This window comes from Alexandromys fortis, unplaced genomic scaffold (genome assembly GCF_014885135.2).
Source record: "Alexandromys fortis isolate MF-2015 unplaced genomic scaffold, M_Fortis_MF-2015_v1.1 scaffold_19, whole genome shotgun sequence".
Taxonomy (NCBI): domain Eukaryota; kingdom Metazoa; phylum Chordata; class Mammalia; order Rodentia; family Cricetidae; genus Alexandromys; species Alexandromys fortis.
Window position 1 is genome coordinate 14,165,537 of NW_026067890.1, and position 11,898 is coordinate 14,177,434.

Consider the following 11,898-nt stretch of genomic DNA (forward strand, 5'->3'; position numbering starts at 1 on the left):
AGGCCTAACTCGGGCTAGGCAAGTGTCTGCTACCTAGCAGGAAAACAAAACAAAACAAAACAAAACAAAACAGACAAACCTAGCATAGAGGATCTGATAATTAAACGTCAAGAAGTACAGTAACTTCCTGGGTTGGAGAAGGACAATAAAATCATGTAACAGAATCACAGCTTTCTTTGAAAGAAATCTTCAACTATAAACAGGAAAATAGAGGAGTAGAATGAAATTGACAGATTTATCTGTGCCATATCTAGAATATAAAAACCTAGCTGTAATCTATTTTTGAATGATATTGAAATTGTCCTAAAATATACGAAGAGTAAGAAAATATTCAGACCTTAAAATGTGATTAGGCAAAGAAAAAAAAGCATACACAACCCAGACAAACGAAAGGCACACTTACAGACACTGCTTTTTGACAAAGAGGCCAACAACAGACACTGGAGAAAAGACAGCATCTTTAGCAACTGGTGCTGGTCCAGCTGGATGGCTGCATGAGGAAGAATCCAAGTAGAGCCCTGTCTGTTACCCTCCAAGACTCAAGCCAGACAAAATCGCAGCATGGAGGAGGGGAAGTGGGCGCAAAGTCCCACCCGGCCCCATGAAGCTGTTCACAAATGGGAGAGGAAAAATCAGCTGGGTTAGATCAAACCCACTGCAGTAGGCCCATAGTCAGGATTAGCTGGCCAATACAAATCAGCCTCCGTGCTGATAGTGGCTGTTTGCTTTTGCTTTTGTGTTTGTTTTTTTTTTTTTTGTCGTTAATTTTTACTGCTGAGTAGTACGCCATAGTGTAATTGTACCACATTTTCTTTATCCATTCTTCAGTTGAGGCGCAACTAGGTTGTTTCCAGGTTCTGGCTATTACAAATAACATTGCTATGAACATAATTGAACAAATGTCCTTGCTGTATGATTGAGCATCCTTTGAGTATATGCCGAAGAGTGGTACTGCTGGGTCCTGAGATAGGTTGATTGCCAATTTTCTGAGAAGCCACCATGCTGATTTCCAGAGTGGTTGTACAAGTTTGCATTCCCACCAGCAGTGGAGGACTGTGAAGCTGGGCCTGTAGGAAACGGGGAGGCTCTGACAGGAGTTGGGGAGAAGAAAGAAGATAAAACTATCAGATGAAATTTTCAGAGAATAATTTTAAAAAGAAATACAATTAATAAAGAAGTCCACGGGAAGTATGACTATCATGACATATGAAACAAAAAAATTTGCAAATTGCAACCACAAAAGGATATCATTTTCCAGGTGTAAAAGTCACATTCATGTTCAACAAAGCGCTACGTGTGACGGCTCTAAGGAAGCAGTGTGTCCAGTAGCTGTGTAGAGGAATGCAAACACCTTAAGCCAGAAAGATGCAATTCACCTTGGGTCCATGTTTTTGTAGCACCGGGGATTGAACCCAAGCCTAACTCATGTTAGGGAGGCACTATGCTACCAGTCACCTTCTAGGTTGGCTTTCTGCTTCCAGTGCTCTTTCTGTTTTGAGCTGGGATTTATTTCATCGACTTACTCAGGCTAGCATTGCATGCGCTCTGGAGCCTGGGCTTAGCCTCAGCTTGCAATCCTCCTGCCTCAGTCTCTGCACAAATGATATTAGAGGCCTAAGCCACCATGCCTGGCTTTTGCCTTGTATTTTAAAGAACTTTACCGGAAGTATATGAGGACTGTAGACACAAAGGTGTTTGTAGGCATGCTGCTGCTTTGAGCAACGACTTGGGAAACATGCAAACGTCTCCACACATGCTTCCTCTTGGAAGGTGTGCTTGGCTCCCCAAGTCCTGCCTCCTTCCCTGCAGGCCATTCGGTGTCCCTGTCCATCACTGGCAGGTCCTCCGTCTTTGGTGTAAGGTCTTGCCTATAGAAAGAAGAGGCTTCGCAATTATTTCTTAAATGAATGAATGAATCAAACGAATCCGTGTTAAACAGCAGCAGATGTAAAATGGTTCTTAAGGGAATCTAAACGCATTAAGTTACTAATTATGCAAACTGTGTTGCAACTTGGAAAACGCTTCAGGACAGCCGAACCAAGTGGGAAAGAACAGGGGCCACGGCGGCACATGTGTCGTGACTGCAACAGTGGTAATAAGAGCTGCAGGCCCATGGACGAACCCAGGAGTGTAGGTGTATGGAATATTCCTGGTGTGGCTGTGGCAGTCCTGACATTGTGGACATTTTGATCTTTTAAAAAGCATATTGGTTAATCTCCTTTTATAATTTCCCAAAAAGATGAGAGGAACATTTCCTGGGCTTTAGAGGTATAGTACTTGGGTACCAGTCCAGGCTCCACTGTTGACTAGCTTGTGACCTCCGACCAATAGCTGGAGCCCTTTGAACCTCAGTCTTCTCATCTATTAAATGGCAAAGATAATAGCTACCTCGCAGAACTGTTGTGAGGGATGTATGACCTCACGCATGTGAAAAGAGTTTATAAACTATAAAATTCTCTATTAATCTAGGATACCATTATGACTAAAGCAACTTTGGTTTCCTAAGCAAAATTACCCTTTTCATTTCCTCCAAATTGTTGTATTTAGTCATATCCATGCAAAAGTAAGTGCGAAATCACTGGAGCACCATACTAACTGTGACTCCCATGATAACACCACACAAGCCTGTTGTGTAGCTCCCCGAGAAAAGATGGCTTCACAGGAGGTAAGTCGAAGGGACCTCTGAGACACTAGGAATGATGGGGAAAGAACCCCCAAAATTAGTCCCAGTAAATCTATCACTAGCACTTATGTGTTAATGATTTAATATTCAAAGCTGAAACACTGTGGAAGGAAAGTGAAGAGATACCTTTCCTTTTCATTCCCCCGGACACACAGTCCTCCCCCCCAATGCACAATGACAACCAAGTCTGGGTGTGCCCCCTGGAAGGATTTATGTATATGCAGACAAATAAACAGTTTTAAACACATTACTCAATACACCTTGGTATTATTCTTTCTTTTGCATCTGTGTTTCAAGCACTGATTGGCTAGACCCTTATTGAGAAAATATAGTTATCAATTCCCTGCCGATGAAGGGGCCTCCAGGTTGTTTGCCATCATTTTCTGTGCCCTCAGAAGAGGGTGGTTCCCTCTGCCTTGAGCCACAATAAAGAGTTGGAGCATTTCAAGAGCCATCCAGCTTTCTCATCCCAACACTTGCTTTTCCCAACAATGAGACAGACTTTTTCTGCACTTTGGTTCAAAACCACATGGCTCAGAAGACCTTAGTCAGTTGTTTTGTAAACGTTGGTATAATTTCGTGGTTACGAATCTGAGACCACACTGCCTGGATGTACAAGCTGGATCTTCCCACTTAGTCTTCAAATTGTCTCCTCCTCAGAAGGGGCATGATAATAGTACCTGCCTCACAGGTTTTATAAGGCTTAGTGGTTAGAATACAGTGACTCGTAGGCCCAGCGTCTTTCAGAGGGCATTTGGGAAGGAGTAACCCAAACAATAAAAGTCGTGTTTATCTCAAGAAATTATGTCCTGGAATGATGATTCTTAAAGTGGAGCCTGTGGACCAGTGGCGTTGCCTGGGAATCTGTGAGATCTGTGACCCTCCTATCCCAGACATGCAGAAGGTGGGATCTAGCAAGCTGGGGTTCAAGAATTCTTCTAAGAAATTCTTGTGCACACGCTAATTTGAGAACCATTGCTTTGAAACATAGAATGTGGAAGAAGCAGGTGATTTTAAAATACATTTATATCATTGGTACCTGAAAACCCTATTCATTTCAGGGACACACAAGGAGTTGGTGAGGTTTTACTAATGGGGAAAGATGCTCATAATACTATTCTCTGGATCTCAAAAATAAAATGTTTTCTTTTAAACCACATTTCTGAGGTTTTCTTCTTAACTCTTATTTGCTACAAATTTGGTGGCCTTGACAAATTCAGGAGAAAGACTTCAACATTCTACTTCAAAAGAAAAACTCAAAGTTTCAAAATAAATTCTCTCTAGATACAAAATAGGAATTAACCTCGATGATATAACATAGCCATTTTTTTCCATTCATTTATTCATTCAGAAGCCAGCCACTGAATAGCAACCACATTTCAAAAGTATTCCAGGCACTTGGAATTCTGAAAAGAACAAAACGGTGAGAGAAAGATCTGCCCCTACCTATGAATCCACTACACAATCTAGCCGCAGAAGATAGCAACATGGTTTAGACTATACCTGTGCCTCTAAACCATTGTTTCTTCTAGTATTGTTCTGGGCTTCCCTGAGTCTTGACCGCTCAACTCTCCGACCAAGAAAAGCCACGGTGCTGTAATGTGCCTGGGGGATGTCAAACAGACCCAAAGGCAAGTCCAGCCACTGGGTGAAGTGAAGTGTTTGAGAAGGATCCTGCAGTGCTATCTGGTTGCGATGAAGGGTGATGCTTAAGAAAGAAGGTAACACTGACCTAAATAAAGGTCTTTACCAGCAAACCTCCAGAGAGTGTGCTCTGCTTTGAGACTCTGGAAGCTCCTCTCGACATTTCATGGATGACAAGACCAAAGCCTTTGACTCGCCTTTCCCCCAGGGTCTGTCGCCTTTCCCCCCGGGGTCTGTCGTTCTTTTTTCTCTTTCTTTCTTTCTTTCTTTCTTTCTTTCTTTCTTTCTTTCTTTCTTTCTTTCTTTCTTTCTTTCTTTCTTTTTTTTGTACTTTCCTTCCCCACAAAGCCACTGGGAATGACCTGGCTGAATTCAGAGCCAGGGTACAGTAGCTTCTTGATGATAAACACATCAGCATGGGAAGAGTCACTCAGCAGCATCTGTGTTGAGGCCCATGTGCCCCACCCTGATGCTTGCTCCCACTGGCTTCAAGACACCTGGCTCGCTCCCAAGTGTGAAGTAGCAGGCGTGTCTTTCTGTGTGAGAGAGCACACACTTTGCCCTTTGCTGCTTGGTGGTGTTACACAGATGTGAACAAATGGCCCCTCACCTTCCACTTCCATGACAGCCAAACTCTCGAGGTAAACAGAGAAGATTCCCACTGCAGACTTTCTGCAACTTGAGAGGAGACCAAGTGGGCAGCATGGTCCAGGGGCCTGGCTCCCTGCTTGGGTGGCCTCTCCATTTCTTTAGCAGGAAAAAGGTGTGCATGCAGTTCCTAGATTACTCCTTGTTTATATGTCTCTCCAATAAATAAGTCCTGGTTCCCTTTTGATGATAAAGTATGTTACTGCTCTAGAGAAATCTAAAGAGATCAACGGGCTCACATAATGAGCAAGAGTCATAGTTTGGAATGTGTCATGCAGAAAATCTATTCCATGTGCTAAGAAAAAGACCCTGGGATTCTAAGCCTGAAAGTCACAAACTTTATTTACAGACAGTTCTCTTCAAGAAGAGCCAATATGAGACATTTCCCAGAAGGTGTCTCTTGGGAGTAAATGACATTTACACTGATCTTGATTTGCTCGATGTTAGAATCCACTTTCTCCCAAAATTTAACTGCTTTATTTTATTTCCTCCTATTTTACCCCTTTTGTCAGTAAAATGAGTTCAACACACTCTGCTTTTGATATTTTCAGATATTATTTGAGTCTACTTCTTGGCTTTCCTTGCTCAATATTTCTATTGTTTGCACAAGTTATTTTAGATTTCAGAACGCTAGTGTTAAGCTCTTGCCACACTCTTACTACCAACAGAAAAGTGGCTAATTCTAACACACACTCACATACACACAGGCATGAACACACACACTCACACATCCCACACAATGTGCTCACACATGAAGACAAACACACATACACACACACCACACACAAGCACGCATGTGCATGCACACAACATGCACACACATATACACATTTGTGCATGTGCCCTCTGTCCACACATGAAAGCACCCGTGTGTACATGTGACGCATGCACACACACGATCACGTGCACACACACACACACTTTAGTCAAGTTACAAACTGGGAATTAAATTAGTGTTTCCCATAAGAAAATAAATTGTGAAATTATTGGGTTTCACCTGGCTGACTGTCGTTTTAGACCATTGTGACTTCTGATGAAAAGGGGAGCTATTCTCAGTCACATCTGCCATTTTTATAAAAATATCAGCTTCCTCCTCGACACGCATGACAGAGGAGACATAGAAGAGGAAGGCTGACTGATGGGATCTCTCTTTTTGCTGTTCATTTTCCTTTGAGAGGGGCGGGGGCAGAGAAGAAGGTGAAGAGAGTAAAGAAGAATAAGCAGAGGGAAGCGGCTCTGCCGACTCCTCGAGTTGGGAGTCTGGCTTTCAGAAGTGTGTGAGAATTCTCTGGCAGTGTTTATTCAGAGTGGACGACGCGCATAGAGAAATGTGGATCAGCAGGCAGCATCCCTGTGGCTCCGGCGCGGACGTTCGAGCCTATGGACATAATACACAAGCCAGCTCCATTCACTGGCTCTCGGCGCAGCTTTTACAACAGGTCATAAAAGAGAAAGTAAAGGTTCATTGTGAAACAGTTGGCACACATTTAACCAAGGTTAAGACAGGCTGGCACCAGGGTAAATTCACACCCATTTAGAATGGGTCTCGGTAGTGATCCAGTGGTAGAGGGCACCGCTAATAAAGAACTTCAAAAGAAGAAAGAACAAATTACAAAGTGCAGATTAGTGTGTGGCACTTATATTTTTCAGTTATGGGGAAGCTAGATTTTACTTGGAAAGATTAGGAAATTTCACTATTAGCTCTAGCTCGGCACTCCACACTAATGAATCTCACACAGTAACTTTTGTCATTAAAAATAATAATAATAATAATAAAACACTCTATTACCTCCACACTATTTGACTTTTAAAAGAAATGAAATGAAAATTGTTGAGATCTGTGAGGAAAGACTAATCTTCCAGATCTATATTTGTAAACATTTCTCTTGCAAAGACGGAGAATTGATAGATCTTTTTATGTGCAGTGACCATTGATAGATCTTTTTATGCGCCGTGACCCTCGGAGCGAGAACTGAGTGCTGCCTTCATCACTGTGCTATAGGTAAAATGCTTGGTTTCTTCAGCTTTCAGTTTCCAGTGAACTCGTTTCCAACACTTGTTCAGTTGACTTTCCTCTGCATGCCTCCTCCGTCCCACCTTTCCCTCAGAGTAAGAACAGTGGTCGGGCCTCACTAAAGACCTGCATGGCTCCCACTTCCTCCCACCCTTGCTTCCTTCTCCCCAGTCTGGAAAATTTAATCCAAAACATTCTTAGGTACTTTTGAATTACTTAATGATCTGGATATAAATCAAAGTTGACAGCTGGCCCCTCAACGCCAGTCTCTCCATGAAGAGCACAGAGTGTGCAGACCACATGAGCTCACCATGAAAAACGCGTCCCCTGCATGCAGACTCAGAGCGTTACAATGAGACGAGCTCTGCTTCGCTTAGCTTCTACCAGGAGAGCTTAGATGGTTACACACAGTGGAGAAGGAAGGGATTGCAAACTGCTGTGGCTGAGGCACTTTCTCCAGTTGTTTTCTGTGTCGTCTTTAGTTGTGAGAAGGTTGGGTAAATCAAACTCTCTGTGAGACCTCAAAGATGAAAGAACTGGATTAAAAGAATTGGCTAAAGAATCCAAATGTAGCAACTGCCCTCTTTTTACCAGAAGTCCTGTGAAGTGTGGGTCGTGACACACTTACTTCTGTGATTTTTATGTGCATTTCAAAGCTGAGGGAATGTACAGAAATAAATAGATATTGTGATTTGAAACTTCCATGACTTAGTATTATGTTTTGGGATGGCAGACTCCCATCATGGTATAAATGAAAGTTGTGAGTTGGTGTCATTTCACTAATGCCCCAAGAATTATATCAAACATACACAAATATCCCAATACATACACAAACAACGCAAAACTTGGAAATCAAAGATTCAGTGTGGTTTAACTAGAGAGACAAGACTTGGAGCTGAAATAAGGGATGCTGTCAATCAAAACTTCAGTCCCTTGTCTTTGTTTCTTACACATTTTCAGTACCTTAGCACTCAGAGTGTGGTACCACACCAGCAGGATGGACATCACCCGAGGCTTGATGGAGTAGTTGAAACTCTACCTCACTTCAGCCCCATTGCATTTGCATTTTAACAAGATTCCCCAGGGATCTGTGTGTATATTAAAGTCTGAGGGATTGCTTAATGGATCCCTTCCTGTTTTTATACGTTAGCTATAAAATTATTTTATCCTCTTAAACTTCCTCACCAGGAAATTAAAAACATGAATTTAACAAAAGGAGAGCACTTATAACTCCCTGGCAAAGCTATCAGTGAAGTTTTCTTTTTGCCTTAGCTTTGGAAGATGGCACAGTTCATCCACAGGCCAAAGCACAAAGAGAGAAGCCAGCTCAGCTTTGATGCAGACGTATTCTCTCTGCAGCTTGCCTTGCACAGTGAAGGATTTCCCTCCAGTCCACTGCCTTATTTTATATATTTAAATATTTTCCCAATATTTTCATCTTAATTTTTTTTAAAAAGGACCAACTAACCTAAAATGACTATAATTAATTGACCAAGATGCTTCATTCTTCCAGAAATTCTAGAAAGTTTGAACACTCCTGGGAGAGCAAGTGTTTAGGGACACTCACTGAAGATCAGTCCACTCCACAGATGCTAACAAATTCAAAGACAGGAGAGGGGCCAAATACCCTATTATCAAACTTTCTCAGAGCCTTCTCTTGCCTGTTCAAATTAAAACAAGGATTGGGGAGAACCCTGTTTGAAGTAGAATTGCCCCTCTTTTTGCTCTTTTTGCAAGGACCTTGAGACAAACCTGCAGTTGAGTTCTTCATGACGTTGGGCACTGGGCTGAACCTCCATGCACAGAGTATTTCAGAGGTGGAAACATGGAAACATTCTGAGGAAGGAAGGGCCGGTATTTAAACACTTTGTTTTAAAGAATATGGGAAAGCACCTATGCCATTTGTGAGTTATGTTCTCCAAGGAGCAGGATTGGTGCCCCCTCTGGTTAACTCAGCCCCCTCCTTTCCAACAAGTACTTAGATATTCTCAGGCATTGCAAAGAATCATTTGGAAATGCCTCCTCCCTTGGCTTTATTTTATTTGTTCTCCTATACAAGTACTAACCAGGCCCAACCCTGCTTAGTTTCTGAGATCACATAATTCAGAATCCCCTGAAGGACGCACGAACGTGCGTCTCACTGCAGAAACACCACGTCGGAGTACAGTGCAGTACGTGGGGGAGAAGCACCTCCAAACAAACATTGTCAGCAAGTCCCCTTTCAATACTTGTAAGTCTCTGCAAATACTTTCAAACTGGCTGAGTTTGGGGCTCTGAACACACTTCAGCCTGCAAAGCATACCCTAGCAAAGTGCCTGATACCTAGATTGAAAGTTTGAGTGAATGTAAATGGTCTGAGCATCTCCGAGGACCCAGAGCCAGCTCAGGTCTTTTCTCCACACTGAGGCCAGGAGGATGGTGTTAAAGTCTGTCAGTGGATACCTTGATATGGTGATTTAAATGGCAGCGCTGTGGCTCTCCCACCAGATGCTCTCCACCAATTTAAAGGGATTTCCAGAACCACTAGCTCCCACCCAAGGAGGCAGATCAAACGGGCAGACAGAATGCACGTGTAAGCTAGAGGATTGTAGACAACCCCTAGGCTCTGGCTAGACTACCTAAAGCACCAACTTTCCAACAAGTACCTTCCTCATTTCTGTTTGTGGTCATCTGGTTACTGCTGATTGTACCCAGGGTTGCTTTAGAATCTGGGAGCACAAAAATTGTGTTCTGAATACTTAAAACTCTCAATAAAAAAATGACTGGATTTAAGATCCCCATCACAATGTAAATTAAACTGCTCTGGCTGGGCACAGCTAGTATTTTAATTAGTGAATAATTTGTTTAATATAACAAATAATATATCAAACAAAAAGAGATGAGGAAGTCCATTATGGGCTGAATTGCACCATAGAATTGCTACCTGCAACTACTGTATACTTTATATGTGTCATGCAAACAAAAACACACATATTCAAAGATTTGGTACAAAAATGTAAAATATTTCCTCAGTAACGTGAGTTACACACTAAAATGATGAAGACTTCAGTCTCTAAATTCACTGTATTCTTAACATAAATTGATTTGTCTTTTTCTGGTAGAAAGGGAACATTTATATGAATAATAGGATAATAGAAAATGCTCCCCCCCTCCACGATCTCAACCTTCAACGTTGTAGGAGACTATTGATATGAGCTTTAAGATAAGCTCCGAAGATGAGTAGATCAACAGCACACGCTTTAGGCAGCACGGACAGTGAGAGCCCCTTTTGAAAGTTGTTTCTTTCTTATCAGTTCTCCATTGAAGCCATCAGACTTTCAGCAGGCTTTCCCACTAAGCCCTCATCTGGACACCTACATATTATGATCAATAGTCGGTAGTCTCAGGTTTCACTTAATGTGAGACTTCCTCTTTGAGGTCCTGTATTTTTATAAAAATACACAAAGAATAAGGTTTCACTTCAAAGGAGTAATAAAAAGAATGTTATGTTTGGCCCGAGAACTAAATGATTTCCATCCTCGTGAGAAGCAGGCAGCCATAGGAATAGAACCAGAGGTTGCTTTGTGACCTCGATGGGTAGCCATTGGGTTTTTTTATTTTGTTTTTTACCCTAAAACGAGTGATTTTTGCCCCTATCAATGACTCACAACTAGCTCAAATCAGAATGAGACAGTATTGTCCCCTCCATGGCCGGACGTGAACAAGTCTACGGTGCCCAGCCTCACCACCCAATCTACAGAGATGCTAAAAGGGTCCAGGATTCTTTGAACTTCAGTGCACAGAGAACCACTTTGTCCCCTGATTTCTTCTAATCTGTTGCCCATGGACACTTGTTATTTCTAATCTAGTTGCTCTATTTGGTTTGTTTAGCTTTTTCCTTATAGTTTAGGATCCAAAGTTCTTTAAAGCATGTGTCTGAACACCTTTATTGAGATATAATTGTGCCATACAATTCATCTGTGTTTCTGTGGATAATTCAGGAAGAACCAAAAATCGTGCTCACTCCACCAGGCAATTGTCAATACCAGATTGCTAAGCCAGAATCTTCTGATAACAGCTAAGTTAGGCCAAGACAAACTGGAATGTACAGTATGTGGTAGAGATATGAACCAATATTTCTCACCGGTTTAGAAACGGCAGTCAGGGGCTTCCATACACACAAACTTCATTGCTATCGGCATCAATATGCTGGCATCTCTAGAAAGGCATTTGAAATTTAACAAAATTAAAATCTCGTTAATAAATTTCACACTTTGTACTTGTTGCTAAATTTTCTTTCTAGCTGATTATTATTTGAGGAATAAAAAGAAATGGAGAACCGCTGTGCAGTGGGTACAGTTTTAGTTCCGCAAGAAGGAACAAGTTCAAGAGATATGCTTACACTGTCTATATTTCAGTACTACAATGAACACTTGGAACGTTATCAGAAAGTCAAGCTACTTCCCACTCTCTCTTCTGTCAGTTGCAGTGTAACCGGATTTATGTTGAGGTCATTGATCGACTTGGATTTGGGTTTTATACACGGGGATAGATATGGAACTATTTGCATTCTTCTACCTGTCGACACTCAGTGATGCCAGCACCATTTGTCGAAGACGCTTTCTTTTTTTCATTGTATGATTTTGGTTTCTTGGTCAAAAACTAGGTGTTCAACATTCCCTGCCGGGCACTGTGCCCCTGTGTCTGCGCTCTGTCTATGCGCTATTACCCAGTTCGTGAGTTTCGGGCAAGGGGCTGGAGGTTGAGAATACAGACGCAGACCGACACACGCAGACCTTTTAACACTGATTCCAAAAGCCCCAAGAAGGTCCCCTTTATTGTGTTCAGGGGCAGATTCTATAGAGATAGCCACGCCCCAGCCAAACGCACCAGAAACCACTCTCCTGCCATCAGGAACGCCTGAAGGGCT

The 11,898-nt window shown here is 42.2% G+C and overlaps 1 long non-coding RNA gene across 1 annotated transcript; it reads right to left on the bottom strand.

Annotated features, from left to right (window-relative positions):
• Nucleotides 1-1,765: 1,765 nt before the first annotated feature.
• LOC126490036 (uncharacterized) lies at nt 1,766-8,826 on the bottom strand. The gene is made up of 3 exons (XR_007589136.1): nt 8,742-8,826; nt 7,300-7,509; nt 1,766-1,868 (listed from the first exon to the last, which is right to left on the bottom strand). It is a non-coding gene; the product is annotated as an uncharacterized lncRNA (long non-coding RNA).
• Nucleotides 8,827-11,898: the final 3,072 nt, after the last annotated feature.